We start from the raw sequence: 26,279 nt of genomic DNA on the forward strand, positions 1-26,279 counted from the left end.
ATAAAAACTGGAACAAGAATAATGGAAGAAGACACTAAGAAGGGTGGAATTTCATGTATCTGGTCATCACATTTACACACATTTGCAGAAATTACACGCATTTGCAGAAATACCTGACCTGGGAGATAACACAGCAAGTTTGCAGGCTAAAAGGAACATCCAACAGAGAGGGAGAAACTGATGATGTGGAAGAGAGATGCTAACTGCAGGAAAGAAGTCCCGGAGACAGTAAGAAGAGATGGAACCTGAGTCACAAGAAGAGGAATTAAACTGTCAGGGAAGGTCTCTGGTAACAACTGAAAGGAAGACAGAGAACATGAAGCCCAATGCAGATGCGTCTGTAGATTTGGTGGTGAGATAAGAGCTGCGTCTAACTTCTCAATAAAGTTTGAGGTGAAGCCCACAGATTAGAGTGAGCTGTAAGAAGTTTGCAATGAGTGGAAACGAAGTCTTTTTTTTTTTTTTTTTTTTTATTTATTTGACAGATAGAGATCACAAGTAGATGGAGAGGCAGGCAAAGAGAGAGAGGAGGAAGCAGGCTCCCTTTTGAGCAGAGAGTCTGATGTGGGGCTCGATCCCAGGAACCTGGGAACATGACCTGAGCTGAAGGCAGAGGCTTTAACCCACTGAGCCACCCAGGTGCCCCGGAAACGAAGTCTTAACAGGGAAAGTGGAGCAGCAGCAGCAGCACTGCCAGCAGACACAGGTGAAGGCCTACTGAGGTTTATGGCAGAAATTTAAAGTGGTACATACAACTGCCTGAGGGTGGGCAGACAGAGAGCACACAGTTGGTATTTTGTTAGGCCCATAAAATCAAAGGGGAGAGAGTCAAGGGTATTAGTAATTGTTATAGTCATTCCCTGGTCCTAAAGTTGGTGGGTTGTGAAAAGACGATTTCACTTAAGACGGCTGAAGTAGTGCTATAATCAGGGGCCAGACAGGTGTCTGGAATCTCCTTAAGATTAAAAAAGAGGTTGGTGGGTGGGGGTACCTGGGTGGCTCAGATCATGATCTCAGGGTCCTGGGACAGAGCCCTGAGTCAGGCTCCCTGCTCCTAGGGAACCTTCTTCTCCATCTCCTCCCTGCTCATGCTCTCTCTCTGATAAATAAATAAAATATTTAAAAAATAAAAAATAATAATAATAAAAAAGAGGTCGAGGATTTAAGAGTTTATTGATCAGAGTACCACAATAACTTAGGGCAGGTGAGTGAGAAATACAAAGAGGAAAGTAGTATTCCTGAAATTAATAAGCAGAAAGTATCCTGACTTTTCAGTTAAACTTGAAAATTAATCTAAAATTATCCAAAATGGAATAAAAGGAGGAAAGACTTTTTGTTTTTGTTTTTTCCTGGCTAATTATTATTATTTTTAAAAGATTTTATTTATTTATTTGACAGAGAGAAATCACAAGTAGATGGATAGGCAGGCAGAGAAAGAGAGAGAGAGAGGGAAGCAGGCTCCCTGCCGAGCAGAGAGCCCGATGCGGGACTCGATCCCAAGACCCTGAGATCATGACCTGAGCCAAAGGCAGAGGCTTAACCCACTGAGCCACCCAGGCGCCCTTTCCTGGCTAATTAACAGCAGATATACCCTAGTAGTTTCAGGGATCCTGGAAAAATAAAACATAACAGCACCAAAAATGAACTATTTTATTATTATATTTTTAAAAGATTTTATTTTTAAGTAGTCTCTATACCCAACTTGGGGCCTGAAGTCACAATCCTGAAATCAAGAGCTGCACACTCCACCAACTGAGCCAGCCAGGTGCCCCCCAAAATAACTATTTTTAAACTGTCCATAAGATCATGCACTAAATTTATTTAACTTCAAAAACAAGTCACTCTCACTTCTCCAAAACCCTGAAACACCATTCCAGAGCGCTGAGCCTTACAATTCTACAGTAAAAGATGTGTGGGAAAACATAAGTAAATAACTAGGGCATAATTGCCTATTAGGACTGTAAGCTCAGTGAAATTAAGATCAATACCACATTGATCACTATTTTATTCCCAGCACCTAAGAACACTAGCATGAAGCAGGTAGTTCACAGGTCAGAGAAGTAGGAGCCAACTTAGTCAAAATATTTTCCATCTTTCTCAAATGGAGCTCCATGAAAGAATTCAGTCCTAATGTACCAAGTGTGAGTCCAAGGCATTCTCTCTGATGTATAGAGAATGATGCTTATATGACTCTCAGAAGAGGCGAAGTTAAAAAACATGTTCACAAATTTTAGGTATTTTTTAGTAAATCTGAAATAATGAATAATATTTTGTGAAGAGCACTTGATGGTATGTGAGTGTTTTCAGGATACAATATTACCATACACACATTAGACAAACATCACCTATTTCCTTTGCTTCATGGGCTTGTCCCCTTCCTGCAAAAAATACACTGTCGAGTATTCAACAATCTTACAATTTTTCTCTCGGTATAAGATCTTTCCAGCTTCTAATTCCATTTTCCCAGTGCCAGGTACTCTAATAACAAGGGTTGATAGGAATATTATGCCAATAGAATATTGTGCTTTTCTAGCACTTACTTTGTACCAGGCCCTGTTAACATACATCGTATATATTAAACTGGCTCAACTCCCCCCTAATAACTCAAGTAATTTAGTTTGCAACTATTATTATCCTTACTTTAAAGAAAAGCAAACCGGTGAAAAAACAAACCTGGCCCAGGTCAGACAGCTAATCAGTGGTAGAACTGTGATATACGGCATGGCCTGTGTGTCTATGAGAAGGCCAGAAGGCCCCCCTGATCTGCTGTGTCACTTTCCAGTTTCAGTTACCTGTGATCCACCACAGACTGCAAAGAGCTAATCCTCCTTCTGACAGATTGTCAGAAGGTCATTAGTGGCCTAAAGCTATATCACGGTGCCTGTCACTTCATTTCATCTCACCATGGAGGCATTTTATCATCTCACACCGTCACAAGGATAAGTACAATATAAGATATTGCGAGAGAGAGAGAAAGAAGAGACAACACATAACTTTTATTACAGTATATTGTTATAATGAATTATTTTATTATTAATGTTGTTAATCTCTTCCTGTGCCTAATTTAATAAATTAAACTTTATCACAGGTATGTATGTACAGGAAAAAACAAGGTATATATAGGGTTTAGTACTATACACAGTTTCAGGCATCCATGGATAAGGGGGGAAGTGGACTACTTGAAGAAAAATTCCATCATCAGGTAATTAAACCAAAATCCTTGACATTGTAGTTGAGGAAAGATTAGCACAAAACAATCATAATATGTCAGATGGTGATTAAAAACTCTAAGAAAAATCTAGCTGGAAAGCAGGAAGGAAGGGGGTGGCTATTAATTCTATAAAGTAGTTAGAGTTGAAGGACTCACTGATAAGATAATATACGAATGGAGACCTGAGGGAGTGAGGGAGCAAACTTGCCATTCAGGTGTATAAAAGGAAAATCAGACAGAAAATAAATGCAAGGCATTAAGATAGGAGAATGGATTGGTGACAGGCTGGCTGCATTCATGACCCCAATTAATGGTTTCCCTGTAGGCATACCTTCTGTTCAATAACTTGCAATCCCTTTCCATTCTAATCCTTCTCTAAGTGACTTGTTTCAGGCAACAGGATTTAGGAAACATGACCCAAGCAGAAGCTTAAAATGCAAACACAAACTTTTTGCTTTCCTGCACAATTGAACTTGCTTGCCCATATACCTATGCCTTGCTATGAAACACATTTAGGCTAGCCTCCTAGAACCAAGTTGTGCCATTCAAGGCCATCCTAGACCAGCTAGCCTTCTTAAACCATCAGTTTGGTCAAAGAAACTTAAAAGAGCATAGCGAAGGTTATCTCAGCCCATGTCCTGCTAACAGATTCACAGTGGTTGTTTGAAGCACTAAGCTTTGGGGTGGTTTGTTACATCATAAATAATTAATACACTGTGTTAGAAGAGCACAACATACAATAGAACCTACAAAAACTTGTACATGAATCTTCACAGATGCATTATGCACAATTAACCAAAAAGGGGAAACAACCCCAACCACTCATCAACTAGTAAATAAATAAAATGTGGTATATAGCCATTCACTGGAATATTATTTGGCAACAAAATGAAATAAAATACTGATATATGCTATAACATGAACAAATCTTGAAAATGTACTTATTAAAATAATTAGAGTAGAGAACTTAAATAAGAGCTAGATATCTACATTTACAATTAAATTAAAAGGCCTGGGCTAGAGATAGAAATCTGGAAATTGAGAAGTAACATGATTTTCACTCATTCTAAATGACACTTTTTCTTTTACATTGTAAAAGAAATCAGAATGCATGTTACAACTGGTGACATCTTAAAATTGCTGTTGTCCAGATGGTGAGCACAATGTAGTTCTCATTGCCTACACGTGTACAACTTGATGAACTCTATTCAGATGGTCATCAGTAAACTAACTTATGAGCATTGTTGGTATTACATATGTTGACTTTAACTGCCACTGTAAAATATATCCAGAAAGATTATGTTTCTCCATTGAAACAAAAGTTACTATGTATGCAGAAAGGCATAAAACAAGAGATGGCTGAGCTTAAATTTGATATGGGTGAAAGAGGTAAGTTTAAAAAAAGTGAAAATAAGCTCTGAAAAAGTTTATTATTTTTTTGTGGTACATACAACAACAGTGTATCTTATAACCAAATGTATCTCTGATTCAGTGAAAAATAAGAGATGATATTTAAGATTATAAAATGGAAAGACAGACCCCAGGGCAAGATCCTACCTCATCATAGCTCTTCCGTCATAGGAGAATTGCAAAAATTTAGTGAGATAATTATAAAGCACTATGCAGACTGCTTAAGACATAATTAAAAACACAACCATTAGGTACTGATATCACCATTAAAGGCCCACAACAGAAGTTCTATCAAATGAGCAGTTTCCACAGAATGTGTACTAGCCAGGATAGGCTACATTATGCTGTGTTAAGGAATCCCTGATGGCTTAAAACAAAAAAAAGTTTATTTTTGTTCATGCTATCTGTCCATTTCAGAGAGACCGGGAAGCTCTGATTACTTTATCTGATTATTACAGTCATTCAGGAATTCAAGCTGAAAGAGCAGCCACCATTTAGAACAATGCCAATCACTAGGCTGGGCAGAAGGGGATGGGGGAAGCTTTGGAGGAACTAATACTGGCAATTAGACATAAGATATGAGGAGACACAAGACATTGCTGTTCATAACACACTGAAACGAACTAGTCATATGGCCTTCTGTGTAACCAGAATAGGAAAATTGGATATAGGAAAGAAGCATGAATGATTACCACAGAAGACTGATTTATCTAGAAATACAACAGGAAGGGACCGCCTGGGTGGCTCAGTCTGTTAAGTGGCTGCCTTCAGCTCAGGCCATGATCCCAGGGTGCTGGGATTGAGCCCCGCATTGGGCTCTCTGCTCAGTGGGGAGCCGCCTTCTCCCCTATCTGCTGTTCCCCCTGCTTGTGCTTGCTCTCTCTCTCGTTTGCTCTGTGTCAATAAATAAAATCTTAAAAGAAAAAAGAAAACTACAGAAAGATAACCTGACACTGATGATAACTACATGTCAGAAGAAATAAGGAAATATATTACATACATCTACCAAACACCATCCACATTTAACAGCCTTTGCCCCTTCTTTAATGCCAGTATAGTTAACATCCAGTATTAGATGGGTTCCAGGTGTACAACATAGTGATTCCACAAATCTTTAAACCACTCAGTGCTCATCATGATGAGTGTATGATGAATCCCTCTCATCTATTTTGCCCATCCTCTCCACCTAATTCCCCTCTGGTAACCTTCAGGTTGTTCTCTATAAAGAAGTCTGTTTTTTGGTCTATCTCTCATTTTTTCCCTTGGCTTTTTTAAATTCCACATGAGTGACATCATATGGTATTTGTCTTTCTCTAACTGATTTATTTCACTTAGCACTAATGCCCTCTAGATCTGTCCATGTTGTTGCAAATGGCAAGATTTCATTCCTTCTTATGACTAATATTCCAGTATGTATATGTACATATGTATAAACACACATATATGCATATACACGTGTATGCATATACATGTGTGCATATGCATATATATGTACATATATACACCCCACTTCTTTTACCCAGTCATCTATATATGTGTATATGTATACACACATATGTGTGTATATGCATATGTACATATATGTGTGTGTGCATATATGTATGTACATATACATGCATACACACACCCCACTTCTTCTTACCCATTCATCTATCATTGGCCACTCAGGCTGCTTCCATAATTTGGCTACTGTAAATAATGCTGCAATAAACAAAGGGATGCAAGTATCTTTTCACGTAAGTATTTTTATATTTTTTGAGTAAATACCCAATACTGGAATTACTAGATCACATGGTAATTCTCGTTTTAAAATTTTGAGGAACCTCCATTCTATTTTCCACAGTGGCTATACCAGTTTGCATTCCCACCAATGGTGTACAATGGTTCCTTTTTCTCTAGATCCTTGTCAACACGTTACCTATGTTTTTGATTTTAGTCATTCTGACAGGTGTGAGATGGTGGTATCTCATTGTGGGTTTGATTTGCATTTCCCTGATGATGAGTGATGTTGACCATCTTTTCATCTGTCTGTTGGCCAACTGTATGTCTTCTTGGAAGAAATGCCTATTCATGTCTTCTACCCGTTTTTTAAATTGGATTATTTATTTTTTTGTTGTTGACATGTATAAATTCTTTATATATATAAAGATACTAAACTATTATCTAGTATGTCATTTGAAAATATCTTCTCCAATTCAATAAGCTGTCTTTTAGTTTTTTTTTTTTTTTTTTTCAAAGCCAATCAGCAAGGGTCGTTTATTGTTTCCTTCACTGGACACAGCTTTTTATTTCAATATAGCATCAACAGTTTATTTTTGCTTGTTTCCCTTCCTTAGGAGACATATCCAGAAAAATGTTGCTATGGCTGATTATCAGAGAAATTACTGTTTATGGTCTTTTTTAGGACTTTTATGATTTCAGGTTTCACATTTACATCTTTGATGCTGAGTTTGTGTATGGTGAAAGAAAGTGGTCCAATTTTCCCCACCTCATTTGTTGAAGAGACTATCTTTTCCCCATTGCATATTTTTGCCTCTCTTGTCAAAGGTTAACTGACCATATAATCATGGGTTTATTTCTGGACTCTCTATTCTATTCCATTGATTTATGTGTCCACTTTTGTGCTGTACCATACTGTTTTGGTTAACAGAGTTTGGTAATATATCTTGAAGTCTGAGATTATGGTATCTTCAATTTTGTCATTCTTTTTCCAAGACTACTTTGGCTATTCAGGGTTTTCTGTAGTTCCATATGAATTTTAAAAATATTTGTTTTAGTTCTGTGAAAAATGCTACTGGAATTTTGATAGGGATTGCAGATTGCTTTGGTAGTGTGGACATTTTAACAGTATCTGTTTTTTCAATCCATGAGCATGCAGTTATCTTTCCATTTGTTCGTGTTACTTTCAATCTCTTTCATCAGTGTTTTATTCTTTTTAGAGTACAAGTCTGAATTTCCTCAGTTAAGTTTATTCCGAGGAATTTTATTATTTTTGGTGCAATTATAAAAGGAATTGTTTTCTTAATTTCTCTTTCTGCTCTTTCATTATTACTGTGTAGAAATGGAACCAATTTATGCATACTGATTTTGTATTATGCAACCTTACTGAATTCATTTATTAGTTCTAGTAGTCTTTTGGTGGAGTCTTTAGGGTTTTCTATGTAGAGTATATCATCTGCAAATAGTGAAAGTTTTACTTCTTCCTTACTAATCTGGATTCCTTTTATTTCTTTTTCTTATCTATTGTGGCTAGGACTTCCAGTACTATTTGAATAAAAGTGGTGAGGGTGGACATCCTTGTCTTGTTCCTGACCTCCACAGAAGAGGTCAATCCATTCCCCAACCCCAGTATGATCTTTTTTATTTTTTTTTAAGATTTTTTAAAATTTATTTTTTATTTTTTTTAAAGATTTTATTTATTTATTTGACAGAGAGAAATTACAAGTACACTGAGAGGCAGGCAGAGAGAGAGAGAGAAGGAAGCAGGCTCCCCGCTGAGCAGAGAGCCCGATGCGGGACTCCATCCCAGGACCCTGAGATCATGACCTGAGCCGAAGGCAGCGGCTTAACCCACTGAGCCACCCAAGCGCCCCTAAGATTTTTTTTTTTTAAAGATTTTATTCATTTATTTGACAGACAGAAATCACAAGTAGGCGTAGAGGCAGGCAGAGAGAGAGAGGAGGAAGCAGGCTCCCCACTGAGCAGAGAGCCCAGAACCCTGGGATCATGACCCGAGCCGAAGGCAGAGGCTTTAACACACTGAGCCACCCAGGCGCCCCAATGATCTTAAATGTGAGTTTTTCCACATGTGGCCTTTATTATGTTGAGGTATGTTCCTTATAAGTCTACTTTGTTGAGGGTTTTTTATCATGAATGGATGCTGTACTTTGTCAAATGCTTTTTCTATATCTATTGAAATGATCATATGGTTTCTATCCTGTCTCTTGTTGATGTTATGCATCATGTCAGCAGATTTGCAAATACTGAACCACACTTGCACCCTGGAAATAAATCCCACTTGATATGTGAATGATTTTTTCAATGTATTATTGGATTAAGTTTGCCAATGTTTTGTTGAGGATTTTTGCATCTGTGTTCACCAAAGAGATCAGCCTGTAGTTCCCCTTTTTTGTGGTGTCTTGAATTGGTTTTGGTATCAGGGTAGTGGTGGCCTATTAAATGATTTGGAAATTTTCCTTCTATTTTTGGGGGAAAGTTTGAGAAGAAAAGGTATCAATTCTTCATTAAGTATTCAGTAGGGATTACCCTGTGAAGCTGTGTGGTCCCAGGTAATTGTTTATGGGCAATTACTGATTCAATCTCTTTCCTGTTCTGTTTTTGCAGACAAATTTCTGTTTCTGTTCAAATTTTGTACTTCTTCATGCTTCAGTTTTAGAAGGTTACATTATTTCTAGGAATTCACACATTTCTTCTAGGTTGTCAAATTTGTTTCTATGTAATCCTTCATAATACTCTCTTAAAATTCATTGTATTTCTGTGCTGTCAGTTATTATTTCTCCTTTCATTTGTCATTTTGTTTGTGTTCTTTCTCTCTCGTTAATGAGTCTAGATAATGAGTCTAGAATTTTGCTGATCATTTCAAAGGACCAGCTCCTGATTTCATTGATCTGTTCTGTTTCTTAGTTTTCTATAACATTTATTTCTGCTCTCATTTTTACTATTTCCTTTCTTCTGCTGCTTTTTGGTTTTGGTTTTTTTTTTTCTAGCTTCTTGACATAGGTCTATATTGCTATAAACTTCCCTCCTATAACCCCTTTTGCTTTGTCCTAAAGATTTTAGTTTGTCCTGTTTTCATTTTCATCTCTCTCCACATAATTTTTTATTTCTTCTTTGATTTCTGAGTCAGTTGAGTATCTGACTCTTAATTTCAGCTTGGGTCATGATCTTGGAATCCTGGGATTGGGCCCCAGGGAGGCCTCGGTGCTCAGCAGATGGCCTGCTGGGGATTCTTTCCCTCTCCCTCTGCCCACCCCCCCACACACACTTGTGTGCACTAAGACAGATGAATAAACCTTTAAAAATATATATATTCAAAAAAGTAACAATTGATAGGTACATATTTATTACCATTTTTATACTTGTTCTGTGCTTGTTTTTATAGTTCTTCTCTAATGCTTTCTTCTCTTGCTCCCTTTAATGGTTTGCTGGCTTTCTATAGTGATATCTTTGGATTCCTTTCTCTTTATTTTTTGCATATATATTACTGGTTTTTGATTTGTGGTTATCACTGGGTTTATATATTAACATCTTCTGCATATAAGTCTATATTAAATTGATGTTCACTTAAGTTTGAACCCACTCTTTACTCCTCACCCCCACATCCACCTTTTAGGTATATGGTGTCTTATTTTACTGCTTTTTGTTTCCTACTTTTCTTATGCTTGTTTATTACAGTCTTTCCTTTCCACTCAGAGTCGCTTTTATAATTTCTCATAGGGCTGGTTAAGTGGTCATGAACTCCTTTAACTTTTGCTGTCTGAGGAGCTCCATTCTCCTTCTGTTCTAAATGACAGCCTTGCTAGATAGAGTACTTCCTGGCTTTTTTTTTTTTTTCCTTTCAACATTTTGAATGGATAAAGTCACTCCTTTCTGACCTGCAAACTCATAACCTTATGGGGTTTCCATGTATGTAACAGTCTTTTCTTGCTGCTTTTAAAATTCTCTTTATTACTATTTTTTGCCATTTTTTTTTCAAAGACCTTGTTTATTCATTTGACAGAGATCACAAGTAGGCAGAGAGGCAGACAGAGAGAGAGGAAGGGAAGCAGGTTCCCTGCTGAGCAGAGAGCCCCACGTGGGGCTCGAACTCAGGACCCTGAGATCATGACCTGAGCTGAAGGCAGAGGCCGCCTTCTGGGCCGCCACTGAGCCGCCCAGGCACCCCTGCCATTTTAATTACTATGTGTCTTGGTGTGGACCTCCTTGGGTTGACTTTGCTGGGGCAAATCTCTGCGCCTCCTGGATCAGATTAGTGCAGTTTTCAGCTATTATTTCTTCAAGTAAATTTTCCACCCCTCTTTCTCTTCTTCTGGGATCCCTATAATGTGAATACATTATGACTGATGGAGTCACTTAGCTCCCTAAAGTCTACTCTCATTATGTGTTATTTTTTTATCTCACCTGCTCAGCTCGATTACTTTCCATTACACTGACTTCTAGATTGTTAATTTGCTCTTCTGTTTCCTCTAGCTTGCGATTTATTCCATCCACTGTATTTTTTATTTCACTTACTGTGTTCTTCATCTCTGATTTTTTTCTTTTTTAAGATTTTACTTATTTATTTGAGAGAGAGAGTGAGCACAAGTGGGGAAGAAGGGCAATGGGAGGAGAAGAAATCTCCCTGCTGAGTGGGGAGCCTGATGTGGGGCTTGGTTCCAGGACTCTGGGACTATGACCTGAGCTAAAGACAGAAGCTTAATCAACTGAGCCACCCAGGCATCCAATTGGTTCTTTTTTAATCTCTTTGTTAAGGGTCTCACTCATGTCCTTCATTCTTTTCTCAAGTCTGTTCAGTATCATTACGATCATTCCTTCTCTATTAGGTACATTACTTACAACCCTTTGGTTTATCTCTTTGTGATTCTGTCCTATTCTTTCACTTGGAACATATTCCTCTGTCTCCTCACTTTTTCCAACTCTCTATGTGTCTGTTTCTGTGTGTTAGAAGTCAGTTTCATCTCCTGCTTTTGAACGTGATGGCCATATGAAAGAGGTCCTGTAGTACCCTTCAGTGCAATGTCCCCTGTTCACCAGAAATTGGCACTTGAGGGGATGTGTCCTACATGTGTTGCCCACACCCTGCTCTTTTGTCCTGGTCACTTTTTCCTTTAGTCCAGTCAACCTAAGACGTTCTCACTGCCTACTGTGGGTAGTGTTTAATCCCCAGCAGAGGTGATGTACAGTTTTAACAAGGTGTGCACTGGTCTCCCGGTGGGGTGGCAGCTGTGACAGGCAAGTCTCATTTCACAAGGGCTGGCCTGGGCAGACAAGCATAGTGGGTGAGGATGCAATTTTAACAATGTGCACCTAGGGCTTCTGCAAGGCGTGCCACCACAGCCTACCAAAACTGAGGCTCTGCAAAACTTGTGGGTAAGAAGACATGGTGTTGGCAAGGTTTGCACTGTTCTTCTTGGACAGGGAACCCACAGTGCCAGGACTTGAGGTAAGGGGGTGGATGGAGGCATGACTAGAAAGGCAGATCCACTGAAGCATAGCGAATGGGGCCTGGCATAAGCAGGTTAGAAAGTGAATGTTGGGAGCAGTGCTCGTTCACACAGGTGGCTGTATATATAGTTTATGCTGGGGGCAGGGGAGGAAGATGGCACCTGCCAGCTCCTTTGTTCCTAGAGAGGCTCCTTAACTATCACTACCCCTCAGGGACACACTCTGAAATGAGTAAAGTACTCTCCCCTCCCAGAATATCCCTGGTGTTTTTCAAACTATTGCTTCTACACTATAAGTCTGTGGGCCGTCTGTCCTACTATCTCTTTAAGGGCAGGGACTCAGCATCCTATCACCCTCCAAGCTCTCCTGGAGCCATAAAGCTCACTGTTTTTAATATTCCAGGCATTAAGTTCTGCTTGTTGTACGAATTTATGAAATTCGGCCCCTTGCTTTCAACACCAAGTTACGGGGATTTGTCTTTCCCATGCAGCCTCCCCCATGTCCTATTCTGCTTCCCCCCATTCTCTTAGCTATTGGGTCCCTACCCCACAGATGACCACAGTCCATTTAACTTCCTACTGCATCTCCACCCTTCTACTTTCTTCATTGTGGCCTCTTCTCTCCCTTCAGTTGCGGAGTCTATTCTACTGTCTTCAAGTCATTTCCTGGGTTACATATGCTGATGTGAGTATACCTTGTTGTACCAGTGGAAGGAACTTAGGGTCCTCTTACTGTAACATCTTCCCAGCCTCTCTTGTGTACCACAAATATTTTTTTCTTTTTAGTTTTTATTTAAACTCCAGTTAGTTAAAATACAATATAATATTAGTTTCAGATATATAGTATAGTGATTCAATGTAAACTTTTAAGATAATGCCCTTCAATTAAAAAAATGAAGTTAATAATTCCTTGCTCTAGGGGTGCTTGGGTGGTTCAGTCAGTTGAGCATCCAATTCTTGGTTTCAGTTCAGGTCATGATCTCAGGGTTGTGAGACTGAGCCCTGTGTCAGGCTCTAAACTCAGCAAGGAGTCTGCTTGAGATGCTCCTTCTTTGTTCCTCCCCAAACCCTACTCTATCTCTCTCTAAAATCTTTAAAAAAAGTAATAATTCTTTCCTCTACATACCTAAAGGAATCTATTGTGATAACCAGAAAACAATACACCTTGTGCTCACCTCAGCAGCACATATACTAAAAAAACAATATGCACTTCTCCATGAGCTGTAATATGGTGATGGACTTCCTTATTTTAACTTTTAAGAAAATTTAAAACAGGAACATTTCAAAAATACCATTTAAAACTACATTTTAAAATATGCTACTAACATAATTTAGCTTTAAAAACATGCTAAAACATAAAAAAAAGCAATTCTCTACTGTCCCATTAATGTTATTAATTTTAGTTTATTTCTGAGACTTCTTAACTTTTCTTAAAACTGTAAGGCCCTACCTGAAGAATTTGCCCAGCTCCAAGGTTCCAGAAAATCTTAACTTCATAAATCCTTACAGGTAGCTCTCTTCACTTCCAAATTTCTAATGAGTTCATCCTTCTGACTCAGGTAACTAGAAAAAAAAAGGCTTTAGCCTATATTCCAACTGCTCTAAAGTTTTGCTTTCCTGAACAAAACAAAACAAAAAGAGAGAGAGAGCTGCAAAAAGCATTTCTATGACTCAGTGTGAACCTGTATGGCTATCATTTCATAGTCAGATTAATTCTCTTAACATAATATTCAAAATGTACAGGAAATAATTCAAAATCATTCAACATACAAAGAACCAGGAAAATTACAAACTCACATGAAAAGACAACCAAAGGATACTAACTCCAAGATGACCCAAATGTTTAAGTTATCTGACAAAAACTTTAAAACAGCTATAATAAATATGCTTCAATAAGTGATCAAAAATACTTTTGGGTGCCTGGCTCCCCCAGTCACTAGAGTATGTGACTCATGATCTCAGGATTGTATGTTTGAGCCCAACACTGGGTGTAGAGATTACTTACAAATAAAATCTATGAAAAAAATACTCTTGAAACCAATGAGAAACTAGAGAATCTCAGCACCGTAAAGACAGAAGAACCAATAGAAACTTTACAACTTAAAATTTAAATAACATAAATTTAAAAACTCAATGGATGGACTTCACAGCAGACTGAAGATAGAAGAGTCAGTTAACATGAATACAGATCAATAGAAATTATCCAATTTTAAGAGCGGGGGGAGGATTTTAAATAAAAAAAAAAAAACAGAACTTCTATGGTTCTATGGAACAACAATAAGATTAAGAGTTGTGTCACTGAACTCCAAAAGGAATGGAAAGTGAACAGTAAAAAATATTTGAGGGGTACCTGGGTGGCTAAGTCAATTAAGCATCCAACTAGTGATTCTGGCTCAGGTCATAATCTCATGGGTCATGAGACTGATCCCATCATCACCTCTGCGCTCAGCAGGGAGTCTGCTTGAGATTCTCTCCTCCTCCCTCCACTCCCTCCACTCTCTTGTATGCTCTCTAAAATAAATAAACATATCTTTAAAACATTTTTGAAAAAATAATTGTTGAAACTTTCCCAAATTTGACAAAACATGTAAAACTGAAGAGTCAGAAAGGTTGGTGAATCCCAAAATGGATAAATACATAGAAATAAACACAAATACATAATTAAATGCTGAAAACTAAAGACAAATTATCTTGCAAGCTGATAGATAAAAATTACCCACAAGCTGTAAAGGAACAACATTTCAGATGACTACAGATTTCTCACTGGAAACCATGAAGACCAAAAGAAAGTAGCACATTTTCAAGGACCAAAAGAAAAGAATTGACAACCTAGAATTCTCTATCCAGTGAAAATATCTTTCAGCATTAAAGCAAAGATATTTTCAGATAAAAGAAAACAAAGAGAATTTGTTGTCAATAGACTTGCTCTGTAAGAATTACTAACAGAAATGGTAAATGTAATATATTAATCCTCACCTCTTACATTCTTTAAATATGTATACTAGTTGAAAAAGAAAACGTATAACACTGCCTAAGGGGGTTTATATGAAGAGAAATGTAACATCCACGTCAACAATATCAAAAGGAAGACAGAGACCTATACAATGGTAACATTTCTAATAATGCACTTAAGGGGATAAAAAATTTATTCTAAGCAGATAGTGAAGACTTTAGTATGTATATTATAATCTCATGAGCAATCACTAAGGAAATATATACAGGATTACCACACAAAGGAATTTTTAAATGGAATACTAAACAATGTACAAATAATCCAGAAGAAGGCAAGAAAGGAGGAAGAGAATAATGAAAAACAGAGAAAACTAACATAAAACAAACAACTAAACTGGTAAACCTAAGTCCAGACATATCAATAATTACATCATATTACAGAAAATGGCCTATAGATACAAATTAAGAGGTAAAGAATGGACAGAAGAGATGAAAAAATACCCAACTACATGGTGTCCACAAATAACTCACTTTAAATTTAATGACATAGATAGCATAAAAGGATGGGAAAATACCTATCATGAAAACTAATAATAAAAAAGCTTTACTATGGGGGCGCCTGGGTGGCTCAGTGGGTTAAGCCACTGCCTTCAGCTCAGGTCATGATCCCAGGGTCCTGGGATCGAGTCCCACATCGGGCTCTCTGCTCAGCAGGGAGCCTGCTTCCTCCTCTTTCTCTCTGCCTGCCTCTCTGCGTACATGTAATCTCTCTCTGTCAAATAAATAAATAAAATCTTTAGAAAAAAAAAAAAGCTTTTCTATGTTAATATCAGATAAAGTAGACTTCAAGGGGAAAAAAGTAGAGAAAAAAATGACACTACACAATGATGAAAGGGTCATGTCACAAAGAAGACAAAGTATCTTATTGTGTACCTACTAACAGAGCTTTAAAAAATGTAATTAAAAACTCATAAAATATGAAAGGAAAACAAAGTCACAATTATACTCGACTTAAACACTCCTCTTTCAGTAACAGAACTAGCAGAAAGACTAGTAGCATACAGAAGAAATGAATATCTTCAATCCATTAGATCAAATTACATTTACATAACACTCTACTTAACAACAGAATACAAATTCTTGTAAAGTGCAAACAGAAAATTCACAAAGATAGATAATATGCAAAATCATAAAACAAACCTTGATAAGTTTAAAAGAAAATAAACTATGTTCTCTGATCATAAAAGCATTAAACTAGAAACAAAGATAATTGGGGTGCCTGGGTGGCTCAGTTGATCAGGTATCTTCCTTCCGCTCAGGTCATGATCCCAGGGTTCTGGGATCAAGTCCCAGAGTGGGCTCTCCCCTTGGTGTGGCGCCTGCTTCTCCCTCTCCCTCTACTTGCTACTTTGCCTACTTGTATTCTCTGTCAAATAAATAAACAAAAATTGTAAAAAACAAAACAAAACAACCCAGATAATTTGAAAACCTCCCAAACCCTTGGAAATTAAACAACACACTTCTTAATAATCCCTGGTCAAAAAGAAAGCCCCCAAATCAGAGATCATTATCCTTCATAGGCAAAGATGCAAAAATCATTAACAATGTAATAGCAAATAATCCAGGAATTATAAAAAGAAGTAAAAATGCGAATACAAGGGGCACCTGGGTGGCTCAGTGGGTTAAAGCCTCCGCCTTCGGCTCAGGTCATGATCCCAGGGTTCTGGGATCGAGCCCCACATCAGGCTCTCTGCTCCGCAGGGAGCCTGCTTTCTCCTCTCTCTCTGCCTGCCTCTCTGCCTACTTGTGATCTCTGTCTGTCAAATAAATAAATAAATAAAATCTTTAAAAATAAAATGTGAATACACCATACTGAATTTTGTAGGATGCTGCTAAAGTAGTACATAAAGGGGACTTTATGCCATTAAATTTATAACATTGTATTAGAAAAGAAAAATTCAAATTTTTCTCAAATTCATCTTAAGAAACTAGAGAAAAAGCAAAATAAACCCAAAGAAAGTAGGACAGATAATAAAGAGCAGAAATCGATTAAATTTTTTAAAGAGGGGAAAATACATTTTAAAAATTAAACTGTTAGAAAAGACAGTGGGGGACACCTGGGTAGCTCAGTTGGCTAAAAGTCTATCTTTGGCTCAGGTCATGATAGCCTGCTTCTCCCTCTGCCTCTGCCACTCCCCCTGCTGCTCCCCTTGCTTGTCTTCTCTTGCACTCTCTTTCTCTCAAATAAATTAATTAATTTAAAAAATTAAAAAGATAACAGGCTCAAAGAGGAATCACTTGTGCTAACGCCACAGGACCATCTGAGACTTAATACCTGATACAGCTGCAGTTCTGGTCTGCCCCAGAAATGTAACCTTAACCAGTCAGCCTGGAATACCTAGTCAGTAATTTGCCCGATAGACCCATGTTATCCCTCCCCCCAGCAAAAGAAAAGTGACCTTGCTTGAAACAAATCTGTTTTCTGCTGGAATAATTTCCTTGTCCTACCTCCTTCTGCCTATAAGAGTCTTCCCTTTGCAGAGCTCTTTGTAGCTCCTTTCTGTCAGATGTGATGCTGCCCAATGCATGAATGGTTGAAGAAAGCCAATAAATTTTCTAAAATTTACTCAGTTGAATCTTGTTTTTTAACAAACCAAAGCTAGTTCTTTAAAAAAATCAAGAAAAGTTTATAAATCTCTAGTGAGAAGTACAAAGAAAAAAGAAAAGACACAAATTACCAACACTAATTATGAAAGAAGAAACTAGAGACCCTCAAAGATATTTAGAGATTGACAAGAGAATACTATAAAAAACTCAAAATGTACATGAATTAAAAAACTGAAAATAAACCAATTCCTCAAAAACCACACACACACACACACACACACAAGCGCACACGTGCGTGCGCAAAAAACCTCCTACAAGGTGGAAGAGATAATCTCAATTTCCTAAAACCATCAAGGAAATGATTATTTTAAAAACCTTCCTTAAAAAAAAAAAAAAAAAAAAAAAACCTTCCTTAAAAGAAATCTCCAGATCCAAATGATTTCAGTGACAAGTTCTATAAAATGTTTAAAGAAATAAGAAATGAGACTAATTCCTCACAGTGTCCTCCAAAAACAGAACAGGAGGAAACACTTGCCAACTCACTTTATAGAGCCAGCATTCCCTTATACCATTGTGAAAGACTACAAAAAAAGAAAACTACACACCAATGTCACTTTTGAATATAAATGCAAAGTCAAGGAAGAAATCACAAGGGATATTAGAAAATACTTTCAGAGACATGAAAATGAAAACACAACATATCAAAACTTAAGGGATACAACAAAAGCAGTCCTCGGTAGGAAATTTATACTGTAAATGCCCCCCTCTCACACCATATATGCAAATTAACTTAAATAAGTGATCTGAACATAAGAGCTAAAACTATAAACTCTTAGAAGAAAACAAAATAGAGGCTCAGTAGTTAAGTGCCTGCCTTCAGCTCAGGTCATGATCCCAGGGTCATGGGATCGAGACCCCACCACCAGGCTCTCTGCTAGGTGGGGAGCCTACTTCTCTCTCTCCCTCTGCCGCTCCCCCATTTGTACTCTCTGTCAAATAAATAAATAAAATGTTCAAAAAATATATTAAAAGTGGGGAAAAGCAAGTAGGCAGAGTAGGAGAACTAAATTTCATCTGGTACCAAGAATTCAGCTAGATGGTTATCAAACCTTTCTGAACACCTACAAACTCAACCGGAGAAAGAAGCAAAGAATAACAGCAATTCTATGAACAGAAAAGTGACCACTTTCTGGAAGGTAGGATGTGTGGAGAAGTGAATTTGAGATGATATATAGGAAGACAGACTGTGGGGGTTGGGATCTTTCATCGCATAGTTATTAGTTATTGGCAAGTGATAGAGCAGTGGAGCACAGAATCAGAACTTTTTTTATAAGTCTGCTCCACTGAGGAACATCGCTCCAGTGGCTAAGCGGGGGTTGGAACCCTAGCTGGGAGAGTGTGCTCTCAGGACCCTGAGGTTCACAGAAAGACCAGGGGTACCTGAGTGTGGCAGAGCTCCCAAGAATTATCGTGGGAAAGCCAGCTGCAAAGACAGAGCTGAGGAGTGGGCTCTCAGTTTGGGGTTGTGATAAAGCGTCATCTGTGGCACAGGTGAACCCCTGTTTCTTTTGAGCAGGGCCCCAACAAGTGGCAGATTCAGAGAGATTCCCCTTTCTCCCCCAAGAGGAACAGCAGGGGAGCACATTGCAGGAATCAGCTGGATTTGGAAACTCCGAACGGGGTCGTGTGCCAGAGACAGAAATGCTCTGTCAGAGGTTGGGTGAGTATGGAGTGTGGCCAGAGACCAGGAAGACAGGAGTGATTAACTGCTTTTCTCTGAGGGCTCACTGAGGAGTGAGGCCCTGAGTTCTTGGCTCCTAAAGGCCAGACACTGGAGGCTGCCATTTTCTCTCTAGTCCTCCCAAACTGAAAGCTTACAAAGAACATAAGCTACTGAGAACAAAAGTAGATTAATTAGCCTGGCAAGGGTGGTGCAATTCCACATCAGGCAAAGACATCTGAGATCACTGCAACAAGCCCCTCCCCCAGAATATCAGCAAGAACATCCAGCCAAGACCAAGTTCACTAATCAATGACCACTGCAAAACTCCAGTGATAGAGGAATATACCACATAGAACTCATGGCTTTTCCCCCACGATTCTTTAGTCTTTTAAAGTTAATTTTTTTAAATCTTGATTTTTTTCTTTTCCTATTTAAAAAAAAATTATCTTTCCTTTTTCAACATCTTATCAATTCCTTTTTTTAAAAAGATTTTATTTATTTATTTGACAGACAGAGATTACAAGTAGGCAGAGAGGCAGGCAGAAAGAGGAAGGGAAGCAGGCTCCCTGCCGAGCAGAGAGCCTGATATGGGGCTCAATCCCAGGACTCTGGAATCATGACCTGAGCCAAAGGCAGAGGCTTTAACCCACTGAGCCACCCAGGTGCCGCATATCAATTCCTTTTTTTTTTTTTTTGAAAGATTTTATTTATTGGGTGCCTGGGTGGCTCAGAGGGTTAAGCCTCTGCCTTCCACTCGGGTCATGATCTCAGGGTCCTGGCATCGAGTCCCGCATCGGGCTCTCTGCTCAGCGGGGAGCCTGCCTCCCTCTCTCTCTCTGCCTGCCTCTCTGTCTGCTTGTGATCTCTCTCTGTCAAATAAATAAATACAATCAAGAGGTCAATCCATTCCCCAACCCCAGTATGATCTTTTTTATTTTTTTTTAAGATTTTTTAAAATTTATTTTTTATTTTTTTTAAAGATTGTATTTATTTATTTGACAGAGAGAAATTACAAGTACACTGAGAGGCAGGCAGAGAGAGAGAGGGAGGCAGGCTCCCCGCTGAGCAGAGAGCCCGATGCGGGACTCGATGCCAGGACCCTGAGATCATGACCCGAGTGGAAGGCAGTGGCCCAACCCACTGAGCCACCCACCCTATCAATTCCTTTTTAAAGATATTTCTAAATTTTCATTTTTATAGTCATACTTTACCCCTTCACTGTATGTAACCTTATTTTTTGTATACAGGTTAAGTTTTCTTTCTTCAAAATTTTGGGATACAGTTTCTTCTAGCAAACCAAAATATACCCTACTTCTAGTGTATGGCTTTGTTCTAGTCTCCTGCCTGATCACATTCTCTCCTTTTAAAAACTTTCTCTTTCTTTTTTCAACAAACTTCTTTTTGATTTACATCTTTACAATCATATTCCAACTGTTCATCATATTTACCCTTACTTTTTTTTTTTTTTTTAAATCTGGGAGACAAGTTTCTTAGATCAAAATACACTGAAAATCTACTGTGTGGCTCTTGTTCTATTCACCAGCCTGATCATATTCTTGTTTTTTTTTATTTTTTCCTTTCTTTTTTCCCTGGTTTTGTGTCACTTCTGATTTGCTTAGTGTATATTTTTCTGGGGTTGCTGTTACCCTTTTAGCATTTTGTTCTCTCATTCCTCTATCCTTTTCTGGACAAAATGACAAAATGGAGAAACTCACCTCAAAAAAAAAAAAAAAAAAAAAAGAACAAGAGGCAGTACTGACTGTCAGGGACCTAATCAATATGGACATTGGTAAGATGTCAGAACTGGAGTTCAGAATGACAATCATAAAGAGACAAGCTGGAAAAAAAAAAGGTACTAGCTGAGCTTGAAAAAAAGTATAGAAGATACTAAAGAATCCCTTTCTGAAGAAATAAAAGAACCCAAATCTAACCAAGTCAAAATCAAAAAGGCTATTAATGAGGTACAATAAAAAAATGGGAGGCACCAACTGCTAGGACAAATGAGGCAGAAGAGAAAATCAGTGATATAGAAGACCAAGTGATGGAGAATAAAAAGGTTGAGATCACAAGGGGGAGAATTCAAGAGATAAGTGATACCATAAAATGAGACAATATTAGAATTGGGATTCCAAAGAAAAAAAGAGAGAAAGGTGGGTAGAAGGTATACTAGAGCAAATTATAGCAGAAAACTTCCCTAATTTGGGAAAGGACACAGGCATCAAAATCCAGGAGGCACAAAGAACCCTCCTCAAAATCAATAAAAATAGGTCAATACCCCATCATCTAATTAAAACTTCCAAGTCTCAGAGACAAAGAGAAAATCCTGAAAGCAGCTCAGAACAAGAGATCTGTAACCTACATTGGTAGAAACATTAGACTGGCAGCAAACCCATCTACAGAGACCTAGCAGGCCAGAAAGGGCTGGCACAATTTTTCAGAGCACTAAATGAGAAAAATACACAGCCAAGAATACTGTATCCAGCCAGGTTGTCACTGAAAACAGAAGGAGAGATAAAAAGCTTTCAGGACAAACAAAAACTAAAAGATTTTGCAAACACCAAGCCAGCCCTACAAGAAATATCGAAAGGGGTCCTCTATGGGGTGCCTGGGTGGCTCAGTGGGTTGGGCCTCTGTCTTCGGCTCAGGTCATGATCCTAGGGTCCTGGGATTGAGCCTCGCATCAGGCTCTCTGCTCAGCGAGGAGCCTGCTTCCTCCCCTCTCTCTGCCTGCCTCTCTGCCTACTTGTGATCTGTCTGTCAAATAAATAAATAATATCTTTAAAAAAGAAAGAAAGAAAGAAGGAAAGAAAGGAAGAAAGAAAGGAGTCCTCTAAGCAAAGAGAGAGCCTGAAAGTAACATAGACAAAAAGGAATAGAGACAATATATAGTAACAGTCACCTTACGGGCAATACAGTGGCACTAAATTCATATCTCTCAATAGCTACCCTGAGTATAAATGAGCTAAATGCCCCAATCAAAAGACACAGGGTATCTAAATGGATAAAACAACAACAACAACAAAACAAGACCCATTGATATGCTGTCTGCAAGAGACTCATTTTAGACCCAAAGACAACTCCAGATTTAAAGTAAGGGGGTGAAAAACCATTTACCATGCTAATGAACATCAAAAGAAAGTTGGGGTAGCAATCCTTTTATCAGACAAATTAGATTTTAAACCAAAGATTATAATAAGAGATGAGGAAGGAAACTATATTATACTTAAAGGGTCTATCCAACAAGAAGATCTAACAATATTAAATTTCTATGCCCCTGACATGGGAGTAGCCACTTATATAAGCCAATTAATAACAAGATCAAAGAAACACATCAACAATAATACAACAATAGTAGGGGACTTGAAAACCCCCCTCGTTGAAATGGACAGATCATCCAAGCAACAGATCAAGGAAATAAAGGCCTTAAATGACACACAGGACCAGATGGATTTCACAGATCTATTCAGAACATTCCATCCCAGAGCAACAGAATACACATTCTTCTCTAATGCACATGGAACATTCTCCAGAATAGATCACATCCTGGGTCACAAATCAGGTCTCAACGGGTACCAAAAGATTGGGAGCACTCCCTGCGTATTTTGGACCACAATACTTTGAAACTAGAACTCAATCACAAGAGGAAAGTTGGAAAGAACTCAAATACATGGAGGCTAAAGAGCATCCTACTAGAGAATGAATGGGTCAACCAGGAAATTAAAGAATTAAAAAATTCTTTTAATAAAAGAATAAAAATAAAAATGAAAACACAACTATTCAAAATATTTGAGATGCAGCAAAGGCAGTCCTAAGTATATAGCGATACAAATCTTTCTCAAGAAACAAGAAAGGTATGAAGTATACAACCCAACCCTACACCTAAAGGAGCTGGACAAAGAACAGCAAATAAACCTTAAACCCAGCAAGAGAAGAGGAATAATAAAGATCAGAGCAGAAATCAATGAAATACAAACAAAAAGAACAGCAGATCAACAAAACTAGGAGCTTGTTCTTTTTTTTTTTTTAAGATTTTATTTATTTATTTGACAGAGAGAGAGAGAGAGATCACAAGTAGGCAGAGAGGCAGAAAAAGACAGAGAGGGAAGCAAGCTCCAAGCTGAGCAGACAGCCCAATGCAGGGCTCAATCCCAGGACCCTGAGATCACGACCTGAGTGGAAGGCAGAGGCCCAAACCCACTGACCCACCCAGGCACTGCTAGGAGCTGGTTCTTTAAAAGAATTAGTAAGTTTGATAAACCCCTGCCCAAACTCAATCAAAAATAAGAGAGAAAGGACCGAAATCAATAAAATCGTGAATGAAGGAGGAGAGATCACAACCACCACCAAGGAAATATGAACAATTATAAGAACATATTATGGGCAATGAGCAATAGACAATCCGGAAGAAATGGACGCATTCCTAGAGAAGCATAAACTGCCAAAACTGAACTAGGAAGAAACTAGGAAGAAACAGAAAACTTGAACAGACCCATAAGCAGTAAGGAAATTGAAGCAGTAATAAAAACAAATCCCCCAATAAGAGCCTAGGGCCAGACGGCTTCCCAAGGCAATTCTACCAACCATTTAAAGAAGAATTAATACCTATTCCCCTGAAACTGTTCCAAAAAATAGAAATAGAAGGAAAACTTCCAAACTCATTTACTACTGACAGTGGTTATGTGTGAGAAATAAGACCAGAGCTCTGTCAGAATGGAAGTTAAAGTCACCCTTCCTTGCATATCCTTTTGTATTTTTAAATTTTTTTTTGGAAACTTTCAATAAAAACTAGTTACAAATTTTTAAAATTATACATAAATTTAAAGCCATAATGAATCAGTGTGGTCAATCTATTAACAGGTTTTTGTTGTTGTTGTTTGCTTATCAAGACCAAGTATTAATCAGGTAAAGAATTTATATTCAAATAGAAAGGTTAAAGATAAAATGTTTAACTCCTGAAATCTCCTTATTTAAATAAGACTATAAGGAAGTAATATTTCTTCTTTTATTTTTTTTTTTTAAGATTTTATTTACCTATTTGACAGACAGAGATCACAAGTAGGCAGAGGGGCAGGCAGAGAGAAAGGAGGAAGCAGGCTCCCCACTGAGCAGAGAGCTCCATGCGGGGCTCGATCCCAGGACCCTGGGATCCTGGACCCTGAGCTGAAGGCAGAGGCTTTAACCCACTGAGCCACCCAGGCGCCCCAAAAGTAGTATTTCTGAAGAGATATTCCCATACCAGATAAATCTGATTATTCTAGAATGTTTTGTAATTATTTTTGGTGGATCCAGTTTATATCATCCTAATTTAACATTTAAGGAGAATTTTCAATAGTAATACACACTTGTATATTTTATTATCTTATACATATTTTTGGTGCATAATTCTGTGAATTTTATTTAAATTCAATTAATTTGAATTTATGTAATTAATTAACAATGTATTATTAACACATATGAATTATTTGTTTCAGGGGTACAGGTCTGTGATTCATTAGTCTTATATAATACCCAGTGCTCATTACAACACATAACCCTCCCTAGTGTCCCTCACCCAGTAATCTTACCCATATTTTAGATGTAAGCCAGCTAACTATGAATCACAAAACAAAAAAAATACCACCAAATGAAGACATTCTGAAATTTCTAGGAAATACCCATCATTCTACATCTAACATTCTAAACTTGAAAGTTTCTATATTTTACAAGCAAAATACTGATACTGAACGAATCCAGGACCATTTCATCCACAGACTTAAAACACACACACACCTCGTTCCACAAAAGTCAAATAAGGACATTAAAAAAAAAAAAAAATCGCTTTGTAATTTTCCCTTCCACCTTCCCTCAATTCTATGACTCTCAAATAATCAATGTTAACATTTTGAGTCATGTTATTCCATATTTTTCTCTCTGCCTTTATGTTCTTTTTAAAAACAAAACTAGGATTATACTTGATATATTATTACTTGGCAACTATCATCGTTCTAGTAATTTTGTGTTCAAGTTCACCCAACCATATATTAAGACCTACATATTCTGGTTACTGGAACATTTTGCTCAACCATGCTGCAGCACACAATACTTAAGCATTATATATTTACCAGGGCTTTTATTTTTGTGAGATAGATTCCCTAAAGGGTAACTGCATATTAGAGGATGGACACAAACACAGTTTTTAAAATTTATAATAAACATTAACATATACTTTTGCAAAAGGCTTTACAAATTACTAATCTTTTTTTATTAAATTTTTAAAGTAGTTTCCATACCCAGCATGCAGGGCTTGAACTCTCCACCTTGAGATGAAAACCCAAGCTGAAACCAACAGTTGGACACATAACCAACTGAGCCACCCATTGAGCATCCCTAGAAATTCCCCATCCTTTAATCAGTCCCTGTATCTCAATCCTACCAGCAACTCAGTCTCATCATACCCAAACAGGTGCTGATAGGTTGCTGATCTTCCTACATTCCAGCTCACAAGTGATGTTATTAACTTTTTAAATTTTTTTTTGCTACACACCAATGGACAAAACAGTAATCTTGCTGTTAATACCTTCCTGGGACACCTAGGCAGCTCAGTTGGTTAAGTGTCTGCCTTCAGCTCAGGTCATGATTCCAGGGTTCTGCAATCATAAGGCCCACATTGGGGTACCTGCTCCATAGGGAGCCTGCTTCTCCCTCTCCCTGCTGCTCCCCATGCTTGTGCACTCTCTCTCTTTGTCAAATAAATCAATAAAATCTTAAAAAACAAAACAAAACAAAACCAACTTCCTTTTCTACTAATGAGATTCTCAGATATTATGAATCTGCATGTCTAGTTTTATGGATTATAGGTTTGTATCTTTTGTCCACTTCTAATCTAGTGCCATTTTCTTATCAATTTGTGAGAGCTCTCTGTATTTTATTTTTTTATTTTTATTTTTTTTAAAGATTTTATTTATTTATTTGACAGAGAGAAATCACAAGTAGATGGAGAGGCAGGCAGAGAGAGAGAGGGAAGCAGGCTCTCTGCTGAGCAGAGAGCCCGATGCGGGACTCGATCCCAGGACTCTGAGATCATGACCTGAGCCGAAGGCAGCGGCTCAACCCACTGAGCCACCCAGGTGCCCCAAGCTCTCTGTATTTTAGAACTGTTAAGCCTTTGTTAAGTGTCAGAGGTTTTTTTGTTTGTTTGTTTGTTTTTGAAGAT

The 26,279-nt window shown here is 37.9% G+C and overlaps 1 protein-coding gene across 6 annotated transcripts in view; it reads right to left on the bottom strand.

Moving 5' to 3' along the window:
• BRAF (B-Raf proto-oncogene, serine/threonine kinase) overlaps window positions 1-26,279 on the bottom strand; it is a 177,808-nt gene that overhangs the window by 110,195 nt on the left and 41,334 nt on the right. The window contains exon 1 of one of the 6 annotated variants that reach the window (XM_045063074.1): window positions 13,256-13,487. The exons of the other annotated variants lie outside the window; for them this stretch is intronic. The gene's annotated coding sequence lies outside the window, so the exon portion shown is untranslated. Of the gene's footprint in view, window positions 1-13,255; window positions 13,488-26,279 lie in introns of those variants that run through there. 6 annotated transcript variants of the gene reach the window in all.

This window comes from Mustela putorius, unplaced genomic scaffold (assembly GCF_011764305.1).
Source record: "Mustela putorius furo isolate JIRA1106 unplaced genomic scaffold, ASM1176430v1.1 tig00003845_pilon_pilon_pilon, whole genome shotgun sequence".
NCBI lineage: Eukaryota > Metazoa > Chordata > Mammalia > Carnivora > Mustelidae > Mustela > Mustela putorius.